Genomic DNA, 25,599 nt, shown 5'->3' with positions numbered 1-25,599 from the left:
CCGAACCAGCAGCAAACAAAGATTCAAACTACGCTTCACATAAACGTCGTCATGAATTCCAAATGAATCATCACAATGCTTCGAACCATGAGTCGACCAGTTGGATGGAAAGCTTCAGTTCATCACAAGGCTTCATCTCACCATCACTACCAAGACGGACCACTATCTGAAACAACTTGTCAAGTGAGCACAGAGCAGAAGTACACAAGGGTGAAGGCTTATGAGAAGTGTTGGCACTGGGATCTGCAAAGTGTCATCTTAAGACTACTTGCAAGGAATTTATAAAGACCCACCCGGATGCCCTCCATGCTGTAAATATAAAGCATGTTCCAGACGACAGGCCTGCTCCCAGAGAAAATTATGTATTCAATCTGAATCAATGGTCAGGCTGCTACTTAGTACTGCTGTTAATATTTAATCAAGTACCATTTATATTGTCAGATAGACCCTATATAATATCCTTGCTCTTATACACAGCGACTTTACCATTTCTGGTTCGGGACCACTGTCTTCTAAAGGCTGGTAAGTCTTCTGGTACAAAATGTGAAGAAGTAAATGTGATGCATTCAGCTATGAATGGAGCGGACAATGTACACTCCAATAGTGGATTTAGTGATCAGTGGTCATGACACTTTGCATGCTAATGATCAAGGAACTGACCTCACAGCCCATTGTTCATTCATTATGCAAAAATTATGCAAGTGTTTATAAGATTGGAGAAACCTGCAGTCAGCTGAGACTGAAGAAGTCTCTGGGATGAGTTACGAAACGTTTGTCCCACTGAAAACGCTACGTCCAGATGAACAGAATCAACTTCTGGGATTTCCTTACCTGGATGATTGAGCATGCATCTAGATATTACCCACAATTACTTAGGTACACGGGAACAAAGGGACAGCAAGTCAGTTTCTTACAGAGGAAGAAATAAACAAATAATTATACTGCAATTAATTTTAAGCAGTGTGTAATTATTCAGAAAAAGACGGAAAGATACGTCACATCTTTCTACATTTTATTTTTCATATGATTCAGTTAATCTTTTACATCCTGCCTGGATAAAATGACGAAAATATATGACTTACAATAAAAATATTTTTACTGCAACATAACAAAAAATGAAGGTTTGTGTCTTCATGGAGCAAAACACACTCACATCCTGTAAGAAAACAGACCACTGAAAACATTAAATATATTCTTACCCACGTGTAATTTTCCACATACTGCCTGTTTAAAATGACACAAATTTATGAATTTACTTTTTTTTACTGTAACATTAAAAATTGCAGGAACGGTTGTGTCCTTCTGGAGCAAAACAGACTCACACAATATTGTAAGACAATAGAGCCCATTTAAAACACATTTCCTGTGAGTTACAACAGAAGTGGCGCAGCACTGCCACTGATAATTACCTCACAATGAACAGCCAAATAAACAGTAACAGGTCTGACAGTTTGACCCAGAAGGTGAACTCTTCTGACATTTTGCTTTTCTTGTGATCAGATGATGGGAGTAATGTTTGCTCTGCATGCTGTTTGTGGACACAGCCAGTGAAGTGTAACTTGCTAAACTTGTGTTGGGATAACTAACTCCATAAGCTAAGATTTTGTAATCGCGGCTCGATCACTTCACAACATTCATGATCTTCTCTTAAACTCTTTTTCTTTCCATCCTGTCTTGCAGCTCTATTGTCATCATCCTTTCCTGAGTATTGCCCTCTCTTTGAAAAAGGAAGAAGGCGCTCAGAATTGATGTAATCCTGCCCCCACCTTCAACCCAAGTATGTGTGGTAGTCACTGCTACCACACAAACATGTCCTGAACCACGCTCACATACTTCTCTGTCACTTCTGACTTCATCATGCAGTACCACAGTGCCTCTTTTTGCACCCTTTCATGTTTTCACTAGATCTACAAAGACAGTGAAGCTCTGACTTTCTCAGGAAATTAAAGCTGAATTCTGTGAAGCCTGATCTCAAGCTTTTTAAGTTTGACGCAGCATCCAGAAGAACTTTTGTTCAGAACCCCCGTTTCTCCCACTGTGTTCAAATGAACCCTGTCAGGGTAATGTCCCATTGGTCTGCCACTTTTCTCACAGGAGGACACTTTGTGGGTCTTTTGATGGCTCCATAGACTTTTGTAATGGATGAAAGCCTTTCCACAGTCACCACATACAAATGATTTAACTCCAGAGTGGGTGCGCTGATGTGATTTTAAGCCAGTCATGTGAGTAAAAGCCTTTCCACAGTCACCACATACAAATGATTTAACTCCAGAGTGGGTGCGCTGATGTGATTTTAACCTACTAATCCCAGTAAAAGAATTTCCACACAGATCACAGACAAATGATTTACCTCCAACATGGATCATATAATGTCTGTTAAAGTGAGTTTTTAGAGTAAAAGACTTTCCACACTGATCACAGCTGAATGGTTTCACACCGGTGTGGATCAGCTGATGTCTTTTTAAGCTGGCTCTATGAGTAAAGGTCTTCCCACATTGATCACAGCTGAATGGTTTCACCCCTGTGTGGATCAGCTGATGTGATTTTAAGTGACCAATCTGAGTAAAAGACTTTCCACACAGATCACAGCTGAAAGCTTTAACTTCAGTGTGGATGACCTGATGTAATTTTAAGCTCCATCTATGAGTAAAGGTCTTCCCACATTGATCACAGCTGAATGGTTTCACCCCTGTGTGGATCAGCTGATGTGCTTTTAAGTGACCAATCTGAGTAAAAGACTTTCCACACTGATCACAGCTGAAAGCTTTAAATTTCGTGTGGACGACCTGATGTGTTTTTAAGCTCCATCTATGAGTAAAGGTCTTCCCACATTGATCACAGCTGAATGATTTCACCCCCGTGTGGATCAGCTGATGTGATTTCAAGTTACAAATCTGAGTAAAAGACTTTCCACACTGATCACAGCTGAATGGTTTCACACCGGTGTGGATCAGCTGATGTGTTTTTAAGTTGCATCTTAGAGTAAAGGTCTTTCCACACTGATCACAGCTGAATGGTTTCACACCGGTGTGGATCAGCTGATGTGATTTTAAGCTACCAATCAGAGTAAAGGTCTTTCCACACTGGTCACAGCTCAAGCTTCTCTCCTCCCCGTTGGCGCGCTTGCGTCTTCTGGGCTGCTTCATAGCAGGAAAAGTCTTTTCCACAGGGATCGCCGCTGGCTCATCTTTACTTGCTGGTGCTGGATGTTTTTGGTTGATGTCATCCATGTGCTGAGGTTTGGGCCTGCTTTCACTTCTTTCTCCTGTAATGACAAAGAACCCAAACAGTGACATCAGGTCTATACCTTCAGCTCATCAACAAGTGCCCCCTCTTACCTCACAAAGATAAACAGTTTCACCATCTGCCAAACGTCTCAGGTGCCTGGGGACGCTATGCTGTGGTAAACATTCGAAGTGAGCTCATTTTGGGGATAAAAGTAGTAAAAGTTCAAGATTGTGAATAAAATTTTGGCTTGTGTGACTTCAAAGTTTTTTACTTTTTACTTTGTTCAAATTTGAAGAACATCACACTTACAATGTGCAGTTCAGGTTGTATGTGTGAGAGCTGTACAACCAAATCCACACTGACTCAGATTTCCCTCTGATTAACCACGAGGGTGACACACAGTTATCAAAGTCTGCAGACACTGTCAGCTGCAATCAACACCTTTGTGGCGGAGGTGTGGTCCGGGGCGCGGCTGCAGGGGAGGAGTGGTGCAGTGAGCTCGACGGGGCGGTGCTGGTAAGAACAGCTGATGGCGATTTTGGACTGATGGTGGTTTTCCTTCCCTTTATATAGTGAGGCGGAGAGGAGTGGAGGAGCGCTAAGGGAAAAGAGACACACATCAGCTGGGATCGAGAGCTGTCAGTCTGTGCGTCATATTGTCTGCTGTGTAAATATCAATAAATGTGGTTCTTGGCAATACGGATCTGCGTGTGTGTGTGCTTGGGCCTGGTATACTCCACAAGTGGTGCCGAAACCCAGGAGCCTGCCGGTGTGGGGATGTCCGACCCGCAGGCTGCGCCGCCCGCCCAGCCTTTGCAGTATTTGGCGCAGATGCTGGCGGAGATGGCAAAGATGAGCCACGACCAGGCACGACCCGCCGAAGCCCCCACCGCTGTCGGTGGCGGTGCCCCGGATGGGGGACGGGGACGACCCCCAGGTTTTTCTGGAGACTTTTCATGCCACGGCGGAGGCCTGCCAGTGGCCGCAGGCGGAGTGGGCTCCACGTTTGCTGCCTCTGTTGTCAGGGGAGGCTCGGACGGCGGCCCTGGGTCTGCCGCCGGCTTCGAGGGGCAGCTTCCAGGACGTGAGCCGGGCGGTGGTGGACAGGTTGGGGCTCACCGCTGAAGATCATCGCCGGCGATTCCGGGCCTGTCGGCTGGCCGTGGCGGATCGGCCGTTTGCTTGGGCCCGGAAGCTGCATGACGCGGCCGTAGGCTGGCTGCAGCCGGGATCGTCAGAAGGCGAGACGCTGCTGGTGGGCAAAGTGGTGCTGGAGCAGTTTGTGGAGGGGCTGCCTGCAGAGACGGCGAGATGGGTCAGGTGCCACCGTCCCGCGAGTCTGGAGGTGGCGGTGACGTTGGCGGAGGACCACCTTGCCGCTAGAGCGGGGGAGCCCCGGGACAGCGGCCGGAGGCCGAACAGACAAGCCCCGGTGCCGGCGCCTCGGTGCCGGCACCGAGGCGCCGGATGCCTGTGCCAGGGCAGGCAGAGCGGACGCTGGCGTTGAGCCCTTCTAATCCTTTTGCTGCGTTTGTGCCTTCCCAGGGACCGGACCTAAGCAGCGCTGCCCCTGAGCCACGGAGAGCAGCACAGACGCCGGGGCAGGAGTGCTGGAAGTGCGGACAGCCGGGACACCTGAGGAGGGACTGTCCTCTGATGGAGGTGGGGCAGGTGTTCCGCGTTGCCGGTGCTCCAGCGCCCTCTCCCGGTCCGGGAGGGACATACAGCATTCCGGTAAGGACTCGAGGGGGTATACGCCATGCTTTGGTGGACACAGGCTGCACGCAGACCCTCGTGCACCAAAGTTTGGTTCGCCCCGGGGCATTGCTGGAGGCAGAATGGGTGGAGGTGAGGTGTGTGCATGGTGATGTTCACAGGTATCCCATAGTGCCGCTGTTATTGAAGTATAAGGGTAAAACGCATAGAATAACGGCTGCGGTTAGCCCGCGCCTGTCGCATCCCCTAATTCTGGGCACAAATTGGCCGGGGTTTTGTCATCTGTTGGGACAGTATGCGGGGGTGCGGTCACGACCGCTAGTAGCATGTAGTGTCTGCGCGGCGCTCAGTGGTGACGCGGGGTTGTCCGACACTGACTCTGGGGAGGGGGAGACGGCGAGTCCTTCACAGGTAGTCCCGCCGGCTCCGGAAGTTCCCCCCACGGGTGATTTCCCACTGGAGCAGTCTCGTGACGATACCCTACGCTCAGCCTTTGACCAAGTGATTGAGATTGATGGTCACGTGGTGCGCCCTGAAGCCGTGCGGACCTACCCACGCTTCATTTTGTCGAAAGATGGGTTATACCGAGTGAGTCGTGACGCTCGCACGGAGGTGATGCACACCCAGCTGTTGGTGCCGCAGGGCCGCCGGGAAACGATTTTCCAGGCGGCTCATTATAACCCCATGGCAGGGCATATGGGATACGAAAAAACTCTGGAGCGAATAACGGCCCGATTTTATTGGCCGGGCATCCGAGCGGATGTGCGCCGCTGGTGCGCGTCCTGCCCGGACTGCCAACTTGTTAATCTGCCGGCCATACCAAAAGCGCCTTTGCGTTCGCTTCCACTCATAGAGGTCCCGTTCGAGCGCATTGGCATGGACCTCATCGGGCCGTTTCACCGGAGTGCACGCGGCTACCGCTTTGTGTTAGTCCTGGTGGATTATGCAACGCGGTACCCGGAAGCAGTCCCGCTGCGCACCATCTCTGCAAAGAGTGTGGCGCAGGCACTGTTTCAGGTCATCTCCCGAGTCGGAATCCCGAAAGAGATACTGACTGACCAGGGCACGTCGTTTATGTCTCGTACACTGCGGGAACTATACGAATTACTGGGCATTAAATCTATTCGGACCAGCGTCTACCACCCTCAGACGGACGGGCTGGTGGAGCGGCTGAATAAGACCTTAAAGTCCATGATTCGTAAGTTCATTAACGAGGATGAACGCAATTGGGATCACTGGCTAGACCCTCTGTTATTCGCAGTGCGGGAGGTGCCCCAGGCCTCTACGGGATTTTCTCCCTTTGAACTGCTGTTCGGCAGGAGGCCACGTGGGGTGCTCGACCTGATTAAAGAAAGCTGGGAGGACGGTCCGAGCCCCGCCAAGAATGAGATTCAGTACGTGTTAGACCTGAGAGCAAAACTCCACACTTTGGGGAGGTTGTCACGGGAGAATTTGCTCCAGGCTCAGCAGCGTCAGCAACGCCTGTATGACAGAGGGGCTAGACTTAGGCAATTTTCACCGGGAGACAAAGTGCTTGTATTACTCCCTTCTTACAGCTCGAAGTTGCTCGCCAAGTGGCAAGGACCCTTTGTGGTCACACGGCGAGTCGGGGACGTTGACTTAGAGCTGGGCGATAGAACGATAACGATATGTATCGCGATATAACTTTTACTCGATAGAGAAATTAAGCTATCGCGATAGACCTCGCCGCTCTTGTCCTCTAAAAAAAAAAAAAAAAAAGGTCAGCCAATCCAAATTAAGTAGCACAGAGCCGAACCAATCACAGCCGCAGCGTCACGTCGCGTGACTTGTTACTTACAGCACACGTGCCAAGCCGCACGTGTGTTTGTTTGGGAAGCAGCCAGCGGGTAATGGAGCCAGCGCGTAATGGAGGAAATGAGTGTGCCAACTAGAAAAGTCAACCGAGCGTGACCGAAGAGAAAACAGATGATGGTTCCAATGCCGGAGAGATTGTCGAACGGAAGAGCCATAGAAGTTCCGTAGTGTGAAGGTATTTCGGCTATTTCAAGTCTGACAAAAAACAGAGTAGCGTGCACTGTAAATTGTGCCGAAAGCAAGTCTGGAAATACAATAAACTGGTGCATGCGTCACACTATTGTCTGCTGTGTAAATATCAATAAATGTGGTCCTTGGCAATACGGATCTGCGTGTGTGTGTGTGCGCTTGGGCCTGGTATACTCCACAACCTTTTATTATAATGCACAGGTGATGTTGTGGATAGGTGTAGCTTTGGGTCACGTGGTGCCGGTAATAGTAATAGTGATTGCTATATCACCTGTTCACATCCCGAGGGAATTTTTGTGAATGAGTGGGTGATGGAGGAAGTCGACCATTGCTGACCGCTCAAGCTTAGAATGTTTTTTTGATCACTGTTTTTCTACAGATTTTAAGGATTTGATAACAAACAAAGAAGTTTTTAATCTGGAACTTTGACATACGTTTTGAACTGCGGGCGCGTCAACATTATTCCCCTATTCAGCTGCTCGGCAACTCAAAGGCTTGACAGTCGCCAATATTTGTCAGCAAAAACGTGCGACGGCAATGGAGCCTCCCGCAATCAGCGCTGAATAAACGCCGACGCGAGCCCACACGCCATCGCCACTACACCCATAAAATCGGCTAGTCTGACAGATAAGGAGAAGACGACGGTGGTATGTAAACTGTGTTATTGTGCTGCGTGTTGTTTGTTTGAACGCAGTTTGGATTCTGACCATACGAAGATGTTTTCGTGACACGCCCACCGCTACGTTTGCTGTTGGATTTGGTGTGTGTGTGTGTGCTGTGGCTCTGCAGGCATTCAACTGAGTTTGAAGGAATCGCTGTTGCCTTTGTTTTGGATTTTGGCATGCTGCTTATGTTGAATGCTTAAAATGACTGGATCGCAGGCTGCATCTGTTGTTGGAAAAACTGAAAAGGATAAAAGATTAATTTCCCTCACTGAGAAAGCTCTTGCAAACAAAATTGAAACCATCCAAACAGATCGGAAAAGGCATGTAAACAAAATAAAAAGTGTTATTATGGCACTTAAAGAGCTAATGAAAGGTGATAAAAATCATTCACAAGTCAAAAAACAGTTTGATGAGTTAACACACCTGTTTAAGGATGCCAGTGCATTGCATGAATCTTTACTTTCTCTAATCTCATTTGATGAGAAAGATAAAATACATGGTTCTCAAGCATCGCTAAATACAATAAAGGGTTTATGGAGGATGTTAAGATATGGCTTTCTGAAACGTTCGGGGAGGCCATCATCTGACAAAGCACAGTCACAGGAAACTTCCCTGGGAGGAGAAGTGGAGGTGCGAGAACACATTGGAAAATCAAGATGGCGGCACGCACGGGTGCAGCTCTCCAGTTTGGTGCTCATTTTTACTTTTAATGTGGATATTTTTTAATGTTTGCAACGCCGCCATCTCTTACAGTCGCCAGAACCTAATTGACCTAGGTTTTAAATATAGTTTGTCTGTTTCTGGCGACTATCAGCGAACACAAAACATCCTGGAGGAGATAGCGAGACCGCCGGGGTCACCGTGGATGGTCTGCCCGCCCAGCAAGCGTAGAAGGCGACGGAGGGAAAGAAAGAAGAGGGGATGCCGGTCGGGCTCAGACGCTAGGCTACGCAAACATCCACACCGGCCAGCACTTCCGAGCCTTTTCCTATCGAACGCCAGATCCATCACCCACAAATTGGAGCTACAGATAGCCACCACGAGCTTTGCACGTAACTGCAGCATTATTCTTATTACGGAGACGTGGCTTCACCCGCTGATTCCCGACGCTGCAGTCGAGTTAGCAGGCCGCACGCTACACCGGCATGACAGAAACAGCAACTCAGGTAAAAGCAGAGGAGGGGGGCTATGTGTTTACGTGCATAACGAGTGGTGTTGTAACAGCAGGATCATTCACACACACTGCTCTCCTGATTTGGAGGTTCTGGCAGTCTCGTACAGACCTTTTTACATCCCGAGGGAGTTTAGAGTAGTCATTGTGATAGCTGTTTATATACCGCCGGATGCTAACGTTAGCACGGCTCTTTGCCTCTTGCTCTACACCATAAACAAACAACAGCTTGCCCACCCCGATGGGGTTTTTATTGTCGCCGGCGACTTTAACAAAGCGTGCCTAAAGACTGTGCTTCCTAAATTTGCCCAGTTTGTGGACTTTGCTACGAGAGGAGAACCCACTTTGGACCATGTCTATAGAGATTGACAGACCACGTGACTTTCGCGCATTGCAAAACAATCCAAGTACCGCATCAAATGCAAGCATTTGCAGCACCGCAAAACGTTCATTCTTCGGTTCCAATAAATTCTTGCTTTTTCTTTGCCCCCCAAAAAGGTATGTACAAAACGAAGGAGAACAATCCCGGTCCGTACAAAGACAGACTTGATGAAAAGTCAAAGAAAAGATACGAGGAAAAAAATCAAACCAGTGAAAGGGTTAGACCCTTACGAGCACACAGAGGGACAAAATACGTTAGCATGCTGCCCAACTTTCACCATGCTCATATTTATAATTATACGGTTCTTGGAGTGAGTGCATACACTCGTGAAGTTTAGTACCGTATTTTCACGACCATAAGGCGCACTGTGCTAAAAGGCGCAGTCTCAGTTATGTGTGCCCTTACTGTATTTAACACACACATAAGGCGCACTGGACCATAGGGCGCATACAAGTACCGTATGCGTATTTAAAAATAAAGCGGGAGCAAACCTGAATTCGGTACCTTACTCACATTTCTATTGCCGGTAATCGTCATCATCAACAACACACAAGCATACAAGTGTGCATATTTAAAAATAAAGCAGGAGCAACACTGAGTTTGGTACTCACATTTTTATTACCAATAATCGTCATCATCAACAACACACAAGCATACAAGTGTGCGTATTTAAAAATAAAGCAGGAGCAAAACAAAGTTTGGTACTCACATTTTTATCATCAGTCAAACCCATCGAAGTCCTCATCCTCTGTGTCTGAATTGAACTGCTGCGCTAAATCTCCATCAAACATGCCAGGTTCACTTTCTTCACCGTCAGAGTCACTTTCCGTGCCGTGCGGCTCCTCGGAAATGATGCCGGCTTTTGCGAAAGCTCGAACAACAGTGCCAGCAGACATGTTAGCCCAAGCATCTACAATCCATTGGCAAATTGTGGCGTAACTCGCCCGGCGCCGCCTTCCACTCTTAGTGAAACTGCGTGGAAAAAACCACCTGGTCTCCTTACATACACCTCCCTCAGCCAGTCTTTCATCATTTCCTCATCCATCCAGCCCTTTTCATTTGCCTTAATGATGATTCCTGCTGGAAACTTCTCTTTAGGCAAAGTCTTTCGCTTAAAAATCACCATAGGCGGCAGTTTCTGTCCATTAGCATGGCAGCCAAGCACAACAGTAAAAGAAGACTTTTCATACCCGTTGTGCGTATCGCTACCGTGCTGGTCCCCTTCTTCTCCACAGTGTGACTCACCGGGATGTCAAAAGTGAGCGGGACCTCGTCCATGTTAGTGATGTGGCTGGGCTGGATGTTTTTGTCGCCGATGTGTTTGCTGCAGTAGGAGCGGAAGATGGCCAGCTTTTCCTTATAATCCGCTGGAAGTTGCTGCGCTACCGTAGTCCTGGTCCGGATGGAAAAATGGCACCGTTTCATAAAACGAAAGCACCAAGACGGACCTCCTTGGAAATGTTCAATGTTCATCTCTTCAGCTAGTGAAACTGCTTTTAGCCGAATGGTGACCGTCGAAACGCTTCTCCCGCTCGCTCTTTGCTCGATGATCCACCGCTCGAGTCTTTCCTCCAACTCGGGCCACCTCGCCTTATGTCCGCGGAAACTCAGCTGCGTTTTCTTGACCTGCCGGAGCTTGTTTTCCAGCTTCCTCCATTTGCGAACCATCGATTCGTTAATCTTAAATTCTCTCGCCGCTGCTCGATTTCCATGTTCCTCCGCGTAGCTGATTGCCTTCAGTTTAAACTGTGCTTCGTAAGCGTGTCTCTTTGCCATTTTCAGGGTTGTTAAAACAACGATGTCCTGCATAATGCACATACCTGTTCTTTTATACAGGTATGTGCGATTGTCCCGGTATATACGATCAACGCCCACACTTCACCCTTTAACGTTCTCATGGTGTTCTCTACTACGTCCTCCTTACAACACACAGGGCGCACTGCGCTATAGGGCGCGCCGCACTTTTTGAAGAAAATCTAAGACTTTTAAGTGCGCCTTATGGTCGTGAAAATACGGTAACTTCAGGTCACTGCAACAAGCCCAGGTACAGTTTACCGACGGATGGGTGCAGGACCTTGAAATGCACCGTGTAGAACGAAAGACCATCGTACGTATCATAAGTTTACCAGTCTTACAAATAGTCTTCATAAATACACATTCGTTAACAGTTTATTAATAGGACCTTTGAGCTCAACAATAATTAATTAGTAGTGGAAATAATTTCTGGTACGCATCACAGAAATGTAGCAGTGACAAATATTGTATGCTGTAATCGTACTGGGCAATTAGTGATACAAAACAACTGTTTTATCCTGTGAATAAAAGTATATGTTTTTGTCAATGTACCATGGTAATAACAGAAGCGAAACGCAATATTGTGGCAGGACAATTCACTATTTATGCACAATAAACAAAGGAGCATAGCGCGATAATTTCTGTTCAGCGCCAGACTTGCTTGTAACCTATATCACTAATTATGTTAAGAAAAATGACGCATTAACTACAACAGCAGACTGACCTTTGTGGAAATGCTTGGAGCAGACTAACCTGTGAGCTGGAGTGTTCTGGGACGTTATATTTGGTCTTTGAATGGCTGCAATCCAGTCGCCTCTTTGTTACTTCGGAAACATGGCTCGAACAATTTCTCTTCAACGACGTAATCCGATAACAACCGATCTCTTTACCCGTCGGCTTCCCGTGGCTGTCATGCGACCGGCTATTGCAGTTAATAATACAACAGCTTCTTGCCATTTTTTGTGTTTCTTTTTATCGCTGTATAACCGATTTCAATTGAAAGCCTGCGTGCGCTAGTACCTCTTGCCACGAGTTCCCAGAATTCTTTACGGTTTTACCCCTGAATGACGTCACATTTTCAATCTCTATTCAAACATCAGGCATGCTTTCAGAGCGACACCCCTCCCCCACCTGGCTGGATCTGACCACCTCTGCATGTCCCTCACCCCCACCTACACCCCCCTGCTGAGAAAAATAAAGCCCCAGACAAAGACAATAAAAACCTGGCCTGAAGGAGCCCTTTCTCAACTGCAGGACTGCTTCTCAACAACTGTATGGGATTTATTCTGCAGCCACAACCTCCAGGAGTACACGGACACTGTACTCTCGTACATCAGGAACTGTGTTGACAATGTCACCGTCAACAAAAGGGTCAGGGTGTTTCCAAATCAAAAACCCTGGATGAATAGCAAAGTGCAATCCCTCCTAAAAAGCCGCAACACTGCCTTCAAGTCAGGGGACAGGGCTGCATATAGGGCGGCCAGGGCAGACAGGAGTAGAGGAATCAGAAAAGCTAAGGCTGCCTATAGGAGGAGGATTGAAGATCACTTTGCTGACAACGACCCCAGAAAAATGTGGCAGGGGATCAATCACATTACCAACTACAGAAGCAATAACCAGGCGACATCTAGGACTGATGCCTCGCTGGCTGAGGATCTAAACCGTTTCTTCGCCCGCTTTGAGACGACCAGGCCCCCAGCTGCCACACCACTTCCACCCGCCCCCAGCACTGGCACACTAACACTCAGGGAGCATCAAGTGAGGTGTGTTCTAAGGTCAGTGAATCCCAGGAAGGCGGCAGGTCCTGATGGAATACATGGAAAGGTTCTCAGAGCATGTGCTGACGAACTGACCGGAGTCTTCACTAAAATCTTCAACCTTTCCTTGTCATCAAACACCATCCCGCCCTGCCTCAAAACCTCCACCATCATCCCCATCGCCAAGAAGACAGCTGTGGCCAGCCCAAATGACTACAGGCCTGTTACACTTACGCCTGTAGTGATGAAGTGCTTTGAGAGACTGGTCTGTCAGCACATCAGGGCCAGTCTGCCTCCCACTCTGGACCCCCACCAATTTGCCTAGAGGACAAATCGATCCACCGAGGACGCTATCACCATAGCGCTCCACACTGCGCTGAGTCACCTGGAGCACAGAGGAAGCTATGTGAGAATGCTCTTCCTGGACTTCAGCTCAGCATTCAATCATATCATCCCGGAGATCCTGGTCCAGAAACTGTCTCACCTGGGACTCTCCACCCCCATCTGCCTCTGGATCAAGGACTTCCTGACAAATAGACCACAGTCTGTCAGACTCGGCCCCCACCAGCACCATCACACTCAGCACCGGGTCTCCACAAGGATGTGTTTTGAGTCCCCTCTTGTTTATGCTCTACACATCCGACTGCTCCCCTACCCATCTCTCAAACACCATCATAAAGTTCGCGGATGACACCACTGTGCTTGGACTCATCTCAAGGGGGGATGAGTCGGACTACAGAGATGAGGTCAACAGACTGACTAAGTGGTGTTCAGTTAACAACCTCCAACTGAACACCACGAAAACTAAAGAACTTATCTTGGACTTCAGGAAGGACAGAGCAGACCCGGCCCCACTCTACATCCACGGGAACTGTGTGGAGAGGGTACACTCCATGAGGTTTCTGGGCGTGCACATCTCTGATGACCTCTCCTGGACTGCAAATACCACAGCGGTGGTTAAAAAGGCCCAGCAGCGTCTCCACTATCTGAAAGTGCTCAGGAGGAACAACCTGGAGGAGAGGCTGCTGGTGACATTTTACAGAGCCACCATAGAGAGCGTCCTAACGTACGGCATAACATCATGGTATGCAGGATGCTCAGCTGCGGACAGGAAAGTACTGCAGAGGGTCATCAACACAGCCCAGAAGATCACTGGCTGCTCTCTGCCCAGCCTGGAGGTCACTGCAAACTCTCGGTACCTCAGCAGAGCTGGCAATATCATCAAGGATCACTCTCACCCCAGCAACCAACTGTTTGAACTATTACCGTCAGGCCGACGGTACAGGTCACATAAAACCAGGACAAACAGATTCAGGGATAGCTTCTTTCCCAGAGCTATCACCGTAGTAAATAAGCACAAAAACAATTGAACCTTAGCTATTCCATACAGTCACTGTCATTATATTATGCTGCTATTCATGCTGTCATTATATTAATGCTGCTATCCTGTATATATTGTACATACTATTGTTTGAGTACTTACGATTGGTTTTTTTTTCGTACTTTTTATATTTTACATTTATATTTATTATTGAAACTTGCACCAAGGGAGTGGCACTCCAATTTTGTTGTACTCTGTATAATGACAATAAAGGCTATTCTATTCTATTCTGAAAAGAACCTCAATCATCTCTTAATCCCCAGAATGATGTTAATGATAAAGTGTCGCCATCCGACAGTGTGTCAAATAAAGGCAGTAGGTCAAGCTCAAGAGTATCATCTACTTCATCTGCACGTCTCAGGGCAGAAGCTGAAATGGCCGCCTTGCTCGCACATCAACATGTGCTGAAAGAAAAACACTCTCTTGAAGAACAAGAGGAACTGAGGAGAAAGAACAACTTCAGCTTGAAGCAGATATAGCTGCAACTGTTGCAAAGGTGAACGTGCTAAGAACTGGATCCACTATGCGGAGCGTCACTTCACGGAAATCTAATGGAATGGAATCATATTTTAAAACAAAGGGAAAACGGCCTTGAAATTCTTAATGCGGATGCAGAGACTTTTGTTCCACAGACGCTTACAAAAGGAAATGCAATCACTGGGAATGCAGAGCTTCAAGTAAAAACAGTGCAACAGAATATGAAAAGGGAAAGGCCTGCACCAGCTCTTATGGGCCTTCTGACGCTTTTGGATCAATTCCACCTTTGCCTAAGCCACAAGCTGCTCATCCAGTAGCCAATGAAAATCTGTTGTCCATTATGGAAAAACAAAATGAATTAACTTGTATGTTGGTCTATCAGCAAAGTCTTTCTTCACTGCCCAAAAGGGAGATTCAAACCTTTGATGGTGACCCTGTGGCGTGAATAAGACACGGCGGGACCACGGAGCAATGTTCAGAGTCATCTTTATTTACATCTCACCACACCACAACACCCCCAAACCCCTCAGTCCCCGTGTTTTTAACTAGGCGGGCGTGATTAAGGATGCCGTGCAGGTGCGTCCGCCCTCCCTGCACGGCACCGCAGACCACGCCCCACCACATACCCCCATCGCCCGATTGAGGCCGGGGAGCCATCCGGCCGAACCTACTCCCCCACCGCCAGTGGGAGAGGGAATCAGCCCGGACAGCTGGCACCCCCAGGCCCCGGCCAAGCGACGGGGAGGTGCGAGTTCAGGCGGCCGCCCGCGAATCCAGCGGCGCAGGCAAAGCTGGTTCGGAAGTCGGACACGTGACAGGTGCACCCGGCGCGGCCGGCACAAGCGTGAGCCCCAGCTCACAGGTGGCTGGGCAGAGGTGTGGCGTGTACAGGCCTCTGGTGGTGGTGAGGCCGGTCTGGCGAGCACGGCGATCTCAAGCGTGGCGCCCGCCTCGCTCGCCAGTTCCACTCGAGCAAGCTCCCCTGGCACTGGGACCTCCAGCTCCTTGCGCGGCCCCTCCGTCACCGCTGTCGCTCCCTGCTGGAGCAGCCCATAGCGCGACTCCTCCGTCACTACTGCTCCCTCCGCCGCCACTCCCGGCTCGAGCAGCTCCTCTTTCTCCAACCGGCGCAGACCCTCGCGCACCTCGTCTGCCGCCTCCGGTTGGAGCGGCTCATCCACCACTCCCGGCAGGAGCAGCCCTTCACCTGGCTGTTCCCCCTCCTCCGGCAGGCGCAGATCCCCGCGCGCCTCGTCTGCCACCTCCGGCTGCTGAGGTGCCTCACGCGGCTCCTCCACCGCTTCACTGTCCTCGGGACACACCTGTGGGGGTGGCGCCCAGGCCCAGAGCAGCGCCGCCAGCTCCCCAATCCTTTCCAGGTGCCGCTCGGACTGGTCCTGCAGCTCTTCCTGCTGGCGACGCACCTCCGCCGCCTGCTCCCGCTGGGCGGCCGCCATTTCGGCCACCCTCTGGGCCAGCTCCTCCATTCCCTGGCTCCGATATGGACCCGCCGTGCTGCCTCCTGGGTTTCGGCACCAATGTGGCGTGAATAAGACACGGCGGGACCACGGAGCAACGTTCAGAGTCATCTTTATTTACATCTCACCACACCACAACACCCCCAAACCCCTCAGTCCCCGTGTTTTTAACTAGGCGGGCGTGATTAAGGATGCCGTGCAGGTGCGTCCGCCCTCCCTGCACGGCACCGCAGACCACGCCCCACCACAGACCCTTTACATTTTCAGGCTTTTATGCGCTCGTTTGAACAGGTCATAGAAGCAAAGACTGGCGATGCTGGCGACTGCCTGCATTATCTTGCAAAGTACACCAAGGGGCAGCCCAATGAACTTGTTAAAAGCTGTCAACATATGTCTGGAAGTGCTGGATATGTAAAGGCAAAGACTCTGCTGTATGAGCACTTTGGGAATGGACATGTGATTGCATCTGCTTGTTTGAACAAAGTTCACTCATGGTCACTGATTAGATCGGAAGATGGAAAAACTCTTCAGGCATATTGTTTGTTCTTACGTGGATGCTGCAATGCAATGGAAGAGATTAATGATCTCTCTGAATTAAATACACCTGCCAATATGCTTGCTGTGATTAGAAGACTGCCATATAAGTTAAAAGACAAATGGCGAACAGTACCATGTGACATTCAGGAGAGGCAACATCGCAGAGCCGCATTCATTGACATTGTTTCCTTCCTTGAGCGTCAAGTTAAAATTGCAACAGATCCTGTCTTTGGAAATCTATGTGACATTCCAGCAACACATCTAACAGCCAAGGGCAGCAATGGAGGGAAACGTTCTCCACATCTAAGAGCTAAAGGAAGTAGCTTTGCCACAACAGTCTCTGATGTTGAGAGACAGAATCAGACAGGGGCTCAAGATCGTCACAGCACTGTGAAGGCTTGTTTTTTTCTGCAAAGGCAGACACACACTGGAGTCATGTGCTCTGCTTGATAAGAAACCTCATAATAAGAAGATTTCTTTTCTTAAAAAGAATAGCATCTGTTTTGGCTGTTTGTATACTGGGCACATAAACAAAGAATGCAGAAAACGCCTTTCATGTAAAATCTGTGGTCTCTGACATGCAAGTATACTCCATATCCACCACAAAGAGAAGAATGAAGTCAAACCTAATAATGAGGCAGATAACATTCCTGTTACGATCCAGACTAGTGGTCTTACTGGGGCCGGTGAACAGGACTGTAAGCTTGCCATTGTGCCAGTTAAAGTAAAATCAAAGAGAGGTCAAAGAATAGTGGAAACGTATGCCTTTCTGGACCAAGGGAGTTCAGCATCCTTTTGTACAGTGGGTCTTATGGACAAGCTGAATTTTTCTGGGAGGAGGACAAAGATTCTCCTGCGCACCATGGGACAGGAGAAAGTGGTGGACAGTTTCATTGTACCTGAACTTGAAGTTGCTGGATTGGACAGTGACATGTACTGTGATATGCCTAACCTCTTCACTCAGCATAAAATGCCTGTAGATATTGGTAACATCCCAAATCAACAGGACCTGGATGACTGGCCACATTTGAAGCATGTTCATTTGCCAGAAATTAAGGCCAATGTGGAGCTTTTGATTGGCATGAATATGCCCAGAGCTCTAGAACCTTTGGAGGTCATCCGGAGTGTAGGTGATGGACCTTTTGCCATTAGGACTGTGCTTGGCTGGACAGTGAATGGGCCACTTAATCGAGAATGCTGTGGAAGGCCAGGATGTTTGGCAACAGTTACTGCCAACAGAGTTTCTGCTGTCAACCTGGACAAGCTATGGAAACAGCAGTTCAAGATGGACTTTCCAGAGAGCAGCGATGATGAACAGATGGGGCTGTCAAAGGAAGACTTGAAGTTCCTGGAATTGGCCAGCAAGTCGGTGACTTTGGGGGATTGGCACTACAGCATTGCCCTGCCACTGAAAGACCGAGACATAAGAATGCCTGACAACCGTGCAATCGCTGAGCAACGAGCCTTAGGTTTGAAGAAAAGGTTAATCAGAGATAAAGACTTTCACAAAGACTACACTGCCTTCATGACAGATCTCATATCTAAAGGATATGCAAAGAGAGTGCCAGTCGCAGAATTAGAGCGCAGTGATTGGAAGCTTTGGTATATCCCTCACCATGGGGTTTACCATCCTACCAAGGGGAAGATGTGGGTCGTCTTTGACTGTGCAGCATCATTCCAGGGTGTCTCTCTTAATGCGCAGCTCCTGAGTGGTCCTGACTTAAACTGTTTGGTTGGCGTACTGACGAGGTTCAGAAAAGAGCCTATTGTTTTGATGTCTGACATCGAGGCTATGTTTCACCAGGTGCATGTGCCAGAGGAAGATGCTGACCTTTTGAGGTTTCTTTGGTGGCCCGGTGGTGATTACAATCAGAGCATGCAGGAGTACAGGATGGGTGTTCATTTGTTTGGGGCAACGTCCTCTCTGAGCTGTGCTAACTACGCCCTGCGGAAATGCGCAGAGGACAACAAAGCATACTTCAGCCAGCAGGTGACTGACACCATTCTGTATAGTTTTTATGTGGATGACTGCCTTGCTTCAATATGCTCTGAAGAAGAAGCCATCAATCTTTACTCAGACCTCAGAGACATTTGCACCAAGGGTGGTTTCCACTTAACAAAGTGGATCAGCAATAGCCGCAGCGTTTTGGCAGTTATACCTGAGGAGGAAAGAGCAAATGAAGTTAAGGACCTAGACCTGGATTGTGACCTTTTACCTATTGAGCGGGCATTGGGAGTGAAGTGGTGCCTGCAGTCAGATGCATATAAGTTCTGCATATCCATCCCAAACAGACCATTGACTGGGAGAGCGATCCTATCCACAGTAAGCTCCTTCTATGACCCTCTGGGGTTCCTTGCTCCTGTTATCTTCACAGCCAAGAGAATCCTTCAAGATCTGTGCCAGAGGGGGATAGGATGGGATGATGCTATACCATCAGCAGTTGCTCAAGAGTGGAAAAGCTGGGTAGAAGAATTGCATCTGTTGAACAACATCAGCACGGGACGATGTTTAAAACCTTCTGATTTTGGACAGACGACCACTGCTCAGTTGCACCACTTTGCAGATGCGAGTGAGTGAGAAGGGCTATGGGGCCGTTACCTACCTGTTGCTGTACAACAGTCGCTCACAGATGCACAGTTCCTTCATAATGGGAAAATCCAGGGTGGCACCTTTAAAACCAGTCACAATCCCTCGCATGGAATTGACGGCAGCAGTGGTAGCTGTTTGCATGGATAGAATGTGGAGGAGGGAGTTGAGACTACCTCTCCTAAACTGTCTTTTGGACGGACAGCACCGCAGTGTTGAAATATATAAACAATGAGACTTCCAGGTTCCGTGTTTTTGTGGCGAACAGAGTGTCAGAAATCCTCAAGGCTTCTAGTGCCTCCCAATGGAGGTATGTGAACACCACACATAACCCTGCGGACCTTGCCTCCAGAGGTATGAAGGCAGAGACCTTTTTACGTGACACTGAATGGATATCTGGTCCTGCATTTCTTACACAGCCAGAGAACAATTGGCCTGTGAACCCAGAAAACTTGCAAGAACTTCCACATGAAGATCCTGAAGTTAAGGTGTCTGCTGCCATCGAGGTCTTACAAGCACACGATGATGATCATCCTCTGACCCTTTTAATCCATCGTGCCTCATACTGGACTCGTCTCATCAGGGTGATGGGTTGGATTTTGAGGTTCAAGACATTGGACGAGGAAGGGCTCCAAACTGCTCTTTGTGAAGTGGAGTCAATCCTCAACAGTAGACCCATTACGCTGGAATCCACTGATCCAAATTATTTGGAAGCATTAACACCAAACCATCTCCTTTTCAAGTCCAACCCGTCTTTACCACCTGGCCTGTTCCGCCTGTTCTACGCACGTAAACGATGGAGGCAAGTTCAATATATATCTGACCTGTTTTGGAACAGATGGACTAAAGAGTACTTGCCACAACTTCAGCAGCGCCAGAAATGGGGAAGGATTAAATGCAACTTTGTTCCTGGAGATGTGGTCCTTATAGTGGATGATTCTGCACCTCGTGGTTCATGGATCATTGGGAGAGTCACCGGAGCTGCACCAGATGAAAAGGGGCTTGTGCGTCAGGTCTGGATTAAGACCCCAACCAGCCATGTGTGCAGACCCGTCACAAAGATATGCCTTCTTCAGGAGGCCTCTGACCCATGACGATGACATTTTTGACACAGAGTGACATAACTAACTTTGAATTGACTTTAATGTTATGAGATGTACATCACAGACTGACTATATTTAGGCTAAGTGCTGGTAACCTATGAATGACTGACCGTGTGCAGACAGAAGAAAAGAAGAGAAGAAATGAGAAAATAACTTTGGTGGACTTTTGAGTATGTTACGTTGTCTCACTGGGTGTCTGTGATGTGATGAAGTGTGTCTGTGATGTGATGAAGTGTGTGTTGTGAGTTATGGTGTTGGATGTGTAATTATTACTGTAAGAATGTAATAATTAGGGGCTGGAATGTTATGGATAGGCGTAGCTTTGGGTCACGTGGTGCCGGTAATAGTGATTGCTATATCACCTGTTCACATCCCGAGGGAATTTTTGTGAATGAGTGGGTGATGGGAGAAGTCGACTTTTGCTGACCGCTCAAGCTTAGAATGTTTTTTGATCACTGTTTTTCTACGGATTTTAAGGATTTGATAACAAATAAAGAAGCTTGCAATCTGGAACTTTGACATACGTTTTGAACTGCGGGCGCGTCAACATTATTCCCCTATTCAGCTGCTCGGCAACTCAAAGGCTTGACAGGCGCCAATAGGTGAGTTATAATGCATCTCCACTAGAAGATGGTCCCCTGTTATCTACTTTTTCACAGGCAAGCGTGGGTGAGAGTCTACAGCATTCTACCCCCCAAGGACACGTAGTCTAATGCCTTTATTTTTCATGACCATGTCCACTTAATACTGCACTATATGGTTATATGGCATTTTAGTTAATATACAGCATAGAATTGAGGCACTTCAAATATTTTCATCTCAACACCTCCTCCCTGGAGATAAGGAGTCTCACTATCTGCCTAATGTCTCATGGTGCCTGGGAGTGTCAGTCCAACTCACTCACAATACCCATCTGTGTGTGGAATAACATATTTGATGTTTTCCTATATGTAGAACAAAGTCGCACAAAATGTACTATAGATATTACTAAAGTGATATTGTCAAAACATATGATCAACACATAAAATAAAGAAATGTCCATCACAAGAGTTAGCAGCTTACACAAGAACAGAAAGAATATGAAAGAGAAGTGGAAAAGGAAAACAGAGGATTATTAATGAAGTCATGATCACTCCACAGACATCACCTTCATATGAAGAGAAACAAAGAGTGTAACTCAAATGATAAAACATTAAGTTCCTGAGGCAGACAAACAGAGAGGCTAAACAGAAGGCAGAAATCAAACCAAAGTGAGCTAAGAGAGAGAGACCCTGTAGAAAATGATGAAGTTAAGCAACCAGTGTAGTTATAACTGACTTACTCTGGATCTCCTCTCAGACTCAGGAGGGGGCGAGCGGGCCGGCTTTGTAGCTGGAGTCGGACCAGCAGAGACAATGGGCTCACTGACCTCCACTCCCCAAGTCAGTCACCACGAGGACAAGTTCTTTGTTTAGAGATGATTTAATCCAAGCTCACCAACAACATCATTCAGCTGTCCTCGTCAGAACTAATGAAATAAAAGCAGTAACATTTAGAAACGTCAGTTTACTAAACATAAAAATATTGCTCTATTAGCCTCGCTCACATGTTCTGTAAAGATTAAATGACTTAAATCATCACGTGGTTTACAAAAACACATTGTTAATCTCAGCAAATAAGTGTGCATCCAGAAATAACTGTTTTATCTCGTTTGACATGGAAACTTAAAATTACAAAGAGACACTGAACGCACCTTCCTACCAGCTGTAACCTAACAGGAGAACGTACGTTCGTCTTCGCAGCTGCAATACATACCTGACAAATTGCCGTTCATCAATTAGATTTAACACGACGCTTCTCCACAATACTTTGATGCGGGTTCTTCAAAAAGTGCCCTTTTTTTTTTTTTTTTTTTTAAACGGCGGAAAGACAGCAAAGAGCACAGTACGCACAACCCTTCGTCTTCGTCTTCTCCCCTACTTCTTCTTCTGCTTCTTAAATTCTATTGGCGGTTTGCAAACAATAAAATGGTGCGTTACCGCCACCAACTGGTATGGAGTGTCGACCCTCAAACCCTCCCCAAATGTTTACTCTCTTTTAAAAACTGGAATAAAGCCTGATAATTAGTGATGTGTCCTGTGTGTCGAAGCTTCGATACCTGTGTCGGGTAATCTCGGCGAGTTTTCGCGCCAGATTCAGTTCAGTTCAGTTCATTTTTATTTCAAACATTTCAAACATGTGCCTTCACGATCATTACAAAATATCATTCCATTATTTGTTTGAAAAGGAGTAGGCAGAAGTATTTACTTATTTGTCCCTACCCCCTCAAGTTCAATAAATTTATTCGAAATAAAATGGGCAGCAAAACACAGCTGATTTCCCCATCAGTGTTGTTGAACAGATTACGTACGTGTTACATAGTTACTTGAGCATTTATTGTTCGATGGAACCAGCAAGGAAGAGATTTTTTTTATCTCATCTCTTCTAATAAAGTATGCACACAGTACTAAATATCACGAATGATTAGTACCACAATATAAATAAACAACACCACATATCCTATAATCTGATTTCTGTCTTTTAGTTTTTTAAAAAGTGAAGCGCCACACACTAGTTTGTGTCATTATCCAGATGTACATAAGCATGATTACACAGTTACTAGGGGTGGGTTTTGATTATCGATTAAAATCGATTCTTGGATAACGTCATATCGATTCATTAAAATCCTGAATCATTTTTTTATATAAATGTATTTTGCCCGAAATGCCAGAATCTCAGGTTAAACCTCACAAAATTTCAACAACCACCAAACAGCTAAAGCAGTAAATGAGAGCAGGAACACGGATTCTGCACAAAGACGTAAACACAAAGCACGGAGCCTCCGACGGGTCAGAAGCAGTGAGATGTCGCCTTTCTCACCCGACGGCTCGTACGGGGATGCGGTCGGGGCTGAAAGCCGACAGCTCGCTGATTCTAATGTTTCGCCGGGTCCGCGCTTTGTGTTTACGCCCTTTTTGCTCAAGTTCTGAAGCTGCAGGTTTTATCTCTCACCAAACAATATTGACCAAACCAGCAGCAAAAGAAGATCCAAACTACACTTCACATGGAAGAAATAAACATGATAATTATCTCGTTTGGCTCTCAGCGAAGGCGGTCGCACTTTTTCTCCTCTCCTCTCCCTTATCTTCCCTGCAATTGACACCCCTTTCTCAACGAGAAGTCTGGGCTTGGGTGAGCCTGAGTGCTGAAGATATCTACCTATTAGGAACCATGGTAACATTGTTCTGGTTGATCGGAGCTGGCTTGGCCCTGACTTATCGAAGAATTAAGAAAGCTGAACTGGCTGTTCAAACCCCCACAAGGCTGCCCACTGGGATTGGAATGATGGGAGAGGTGTGAGTTTCTCAAATGGGCTCATTGAGTCAGCACGGATAAGATCTGGACTTCTTTAAGTTGCTTGAAGACGTTTCACCTCTCATCCGAGAAGCTTCTTCAGTTCTAAGGTCAAATGGTGGAGAGTCCCAGATATAAACCTAGTGGGAGTTTCCCCCCACAGAGGGACAAAAGGACCCCCTGATGATCCTCTAATCGCCTGAGCCAAGGTGGGAAACTGGGCGTGGGTCCCAATCAGCCAGAGTTTCGTGTGAGTTCATTGTGAAACCTGGCCCCACCTTATCATGCGAATTCCTGAGATCAGATGGCCCAGGATGTGAGTGGGCGTTAAGGCGTCTGGGAAGGATCTCAAAACTGGATTATAGATGGCAGAGAGTTGGTGTCGTAAACCCCCGCCTCTGTTCAAAGATGGTCGCTCACAGTGGACATAGATGGATTCTTTCACTCCTCTTTCAAACCATCTGTCCTCTCTGTCCAAAATGTGAACATTGGCATCCTCGAAAGAGTGTCCTTTGTCCTTAAGATGCAGATGGATGCTGAGTCTTGTCCTGTGGAGGTGGCTCTTCTGTGTTGTGCCATGCGCTTGTGAAGTGGCTGTTTGGTCTCTCCAATGTAGAGGTCTGGGCATTCCTCGCTGCACTGTACAGCATACACCACATTGTTAAGTCTGTGTTTTGGCGTTTTATCTTTCGGGTGAACCAGTTTCTGTCTGAGCGTGTTGCTGGGTCTGAAATACACTGGGATGTCATGCTTGGAGAAAACTCTCCTGAGTTTCTCTGATACACCGGCTACATAGGGGATGACAATGTTGTTGCGTCTGTCCTCCCTCGCTGGTGTCTGGTCTTCTTTTCTGTGCCTCTTTGCTGACTTTAAGAACGCCCATTTAGGATAGCCGCACGTTTTGAGTGCTTCCTTTACATGTGTGTGTTCCTTCTTTTTCCTTCAGGCTTAGAGGGAACATGTTCTGCCCGGTGGTGTAGGGTCCTGATTACTCCAAGTTTGTGTTCCAGAGGGTGATGGGAGTCAAAGAGGAGGTACTGGTCCGTGTGTGTGGGCTTCCGGTAAACTTCGATGTTGAGTTTGCCGTTCTCTTCAATGTGCACAGCGCAGTCCAGGAAAGGCAAACAGTCGTCCTTTGTGTCTTCCCTGGTGAACTTGATGTTTTTATCCACAGAGTTAATGTGCGCAGTGAAGGATTCCACTTCTTGTGTCTTGATTTTGACCCAGGTGTCGTCCACATATCTGTACCAGTGGCTGGGTACTCTTCCTTTGAAAGAGCCAAGAGCCTTCCTTTCCACTTCCTCCATGTAAAGGTTGGCTACAATAGGTGACACGGGGGAGCCCATGGCACAGCCATGTTTTTGTCTGTAAAAGCCTTTCCGCCATTATGACAGGTAATGTAGGACTGAAGTGTCCTAAAAATCACACTTAAACAGTTTTTTTAAAGGTAAAGTACATTCTCACATCATACGAGTTTATTATCCAAGTCTCAGAATCCAACAAAGTTACATCCACTTTACAGACTGTTGTACTAATGCTGACTAACAGCAGCACTTAACAACAGAAACATGCAGGATATCCTCACCAGCTCACCTTGATATCTGTGTCACTGGACAGCTTTCTCCAGAGTGAATCGACGTGGACACCAGCCGAGGTAAACAGCTGACTGACAGAGGAGTCACATCATAGACTTGTTTATCCTGCTGCAGCTGGACATGCATTCGAATTGGGAGAGTTGCAAACATAGAATTTAACTGACTGCACTATGCAATCTAATAACATCTAGTGGTGACATTTTACACACCGAACCTTGGAGAGTTTAAAAAAACAGTCTTTAGTTCATGCAAAGAAAAAAAGGTTAAAGAGTGAAAGTGAATATTCTCTGCTGGTTCAATCATTGTGAACAGAAACAAATCATGTCAAAGA

The 25,599-nt window shown here is 47.3% G+C and overlaps 1 long non-coding RNA gene across 3 annotated transcripts; it reads right to left on the bottom strand.

Annotated features, from left to right (window-relative positions):
- Window positions 1–995: 995 nt before the first annotated feature.
- On the bottom strand, window positions 996–22,291 carry LOC309713974. Of its 3 annotated transcripts, none has more exons than XR_014278767.1 (5): window positions 22,096–22,291; window positions 21,623–21,808; window positions 3,538–3,826; window positions 3,339–3,398; window positions 996–3,265 (listed from the first exon to the last, which is right to left on the bottom strand). It is a non-coding gene; the product is annotated as an uncharacterized lncRNA (long non-coding RNA). The 3 variants fall into 3 exon arrangements; XR_014278768.1 differs by having other exon boundaries at window positions 3,670–3,826; window positions 22,096–22,290; XR_014278769.1 differs by lacking the exons at window positions 3,339–3,398; window positions 3,538–3,826 and having other exon boundaries at window positions 22,096–22,284.
- Window positions 22,292–25,599: the final 3,308 nt, after the last annotated feature.

Source organism: Aulonocara stuartgranti (assembly GCF_965226115.1).
Source record: "Aulonocara stuartgranti genome assembly, chromosome: 9".
NCBI lineage: Eukaryota > Metazoa > Chordata > Actinopteri > Cichliformes > Cichlidae > Aulonocara > Aulonocara stuartgranti.
This window is presented reverse-complemented; position numbering and strand designations above follow the sequence as displayed.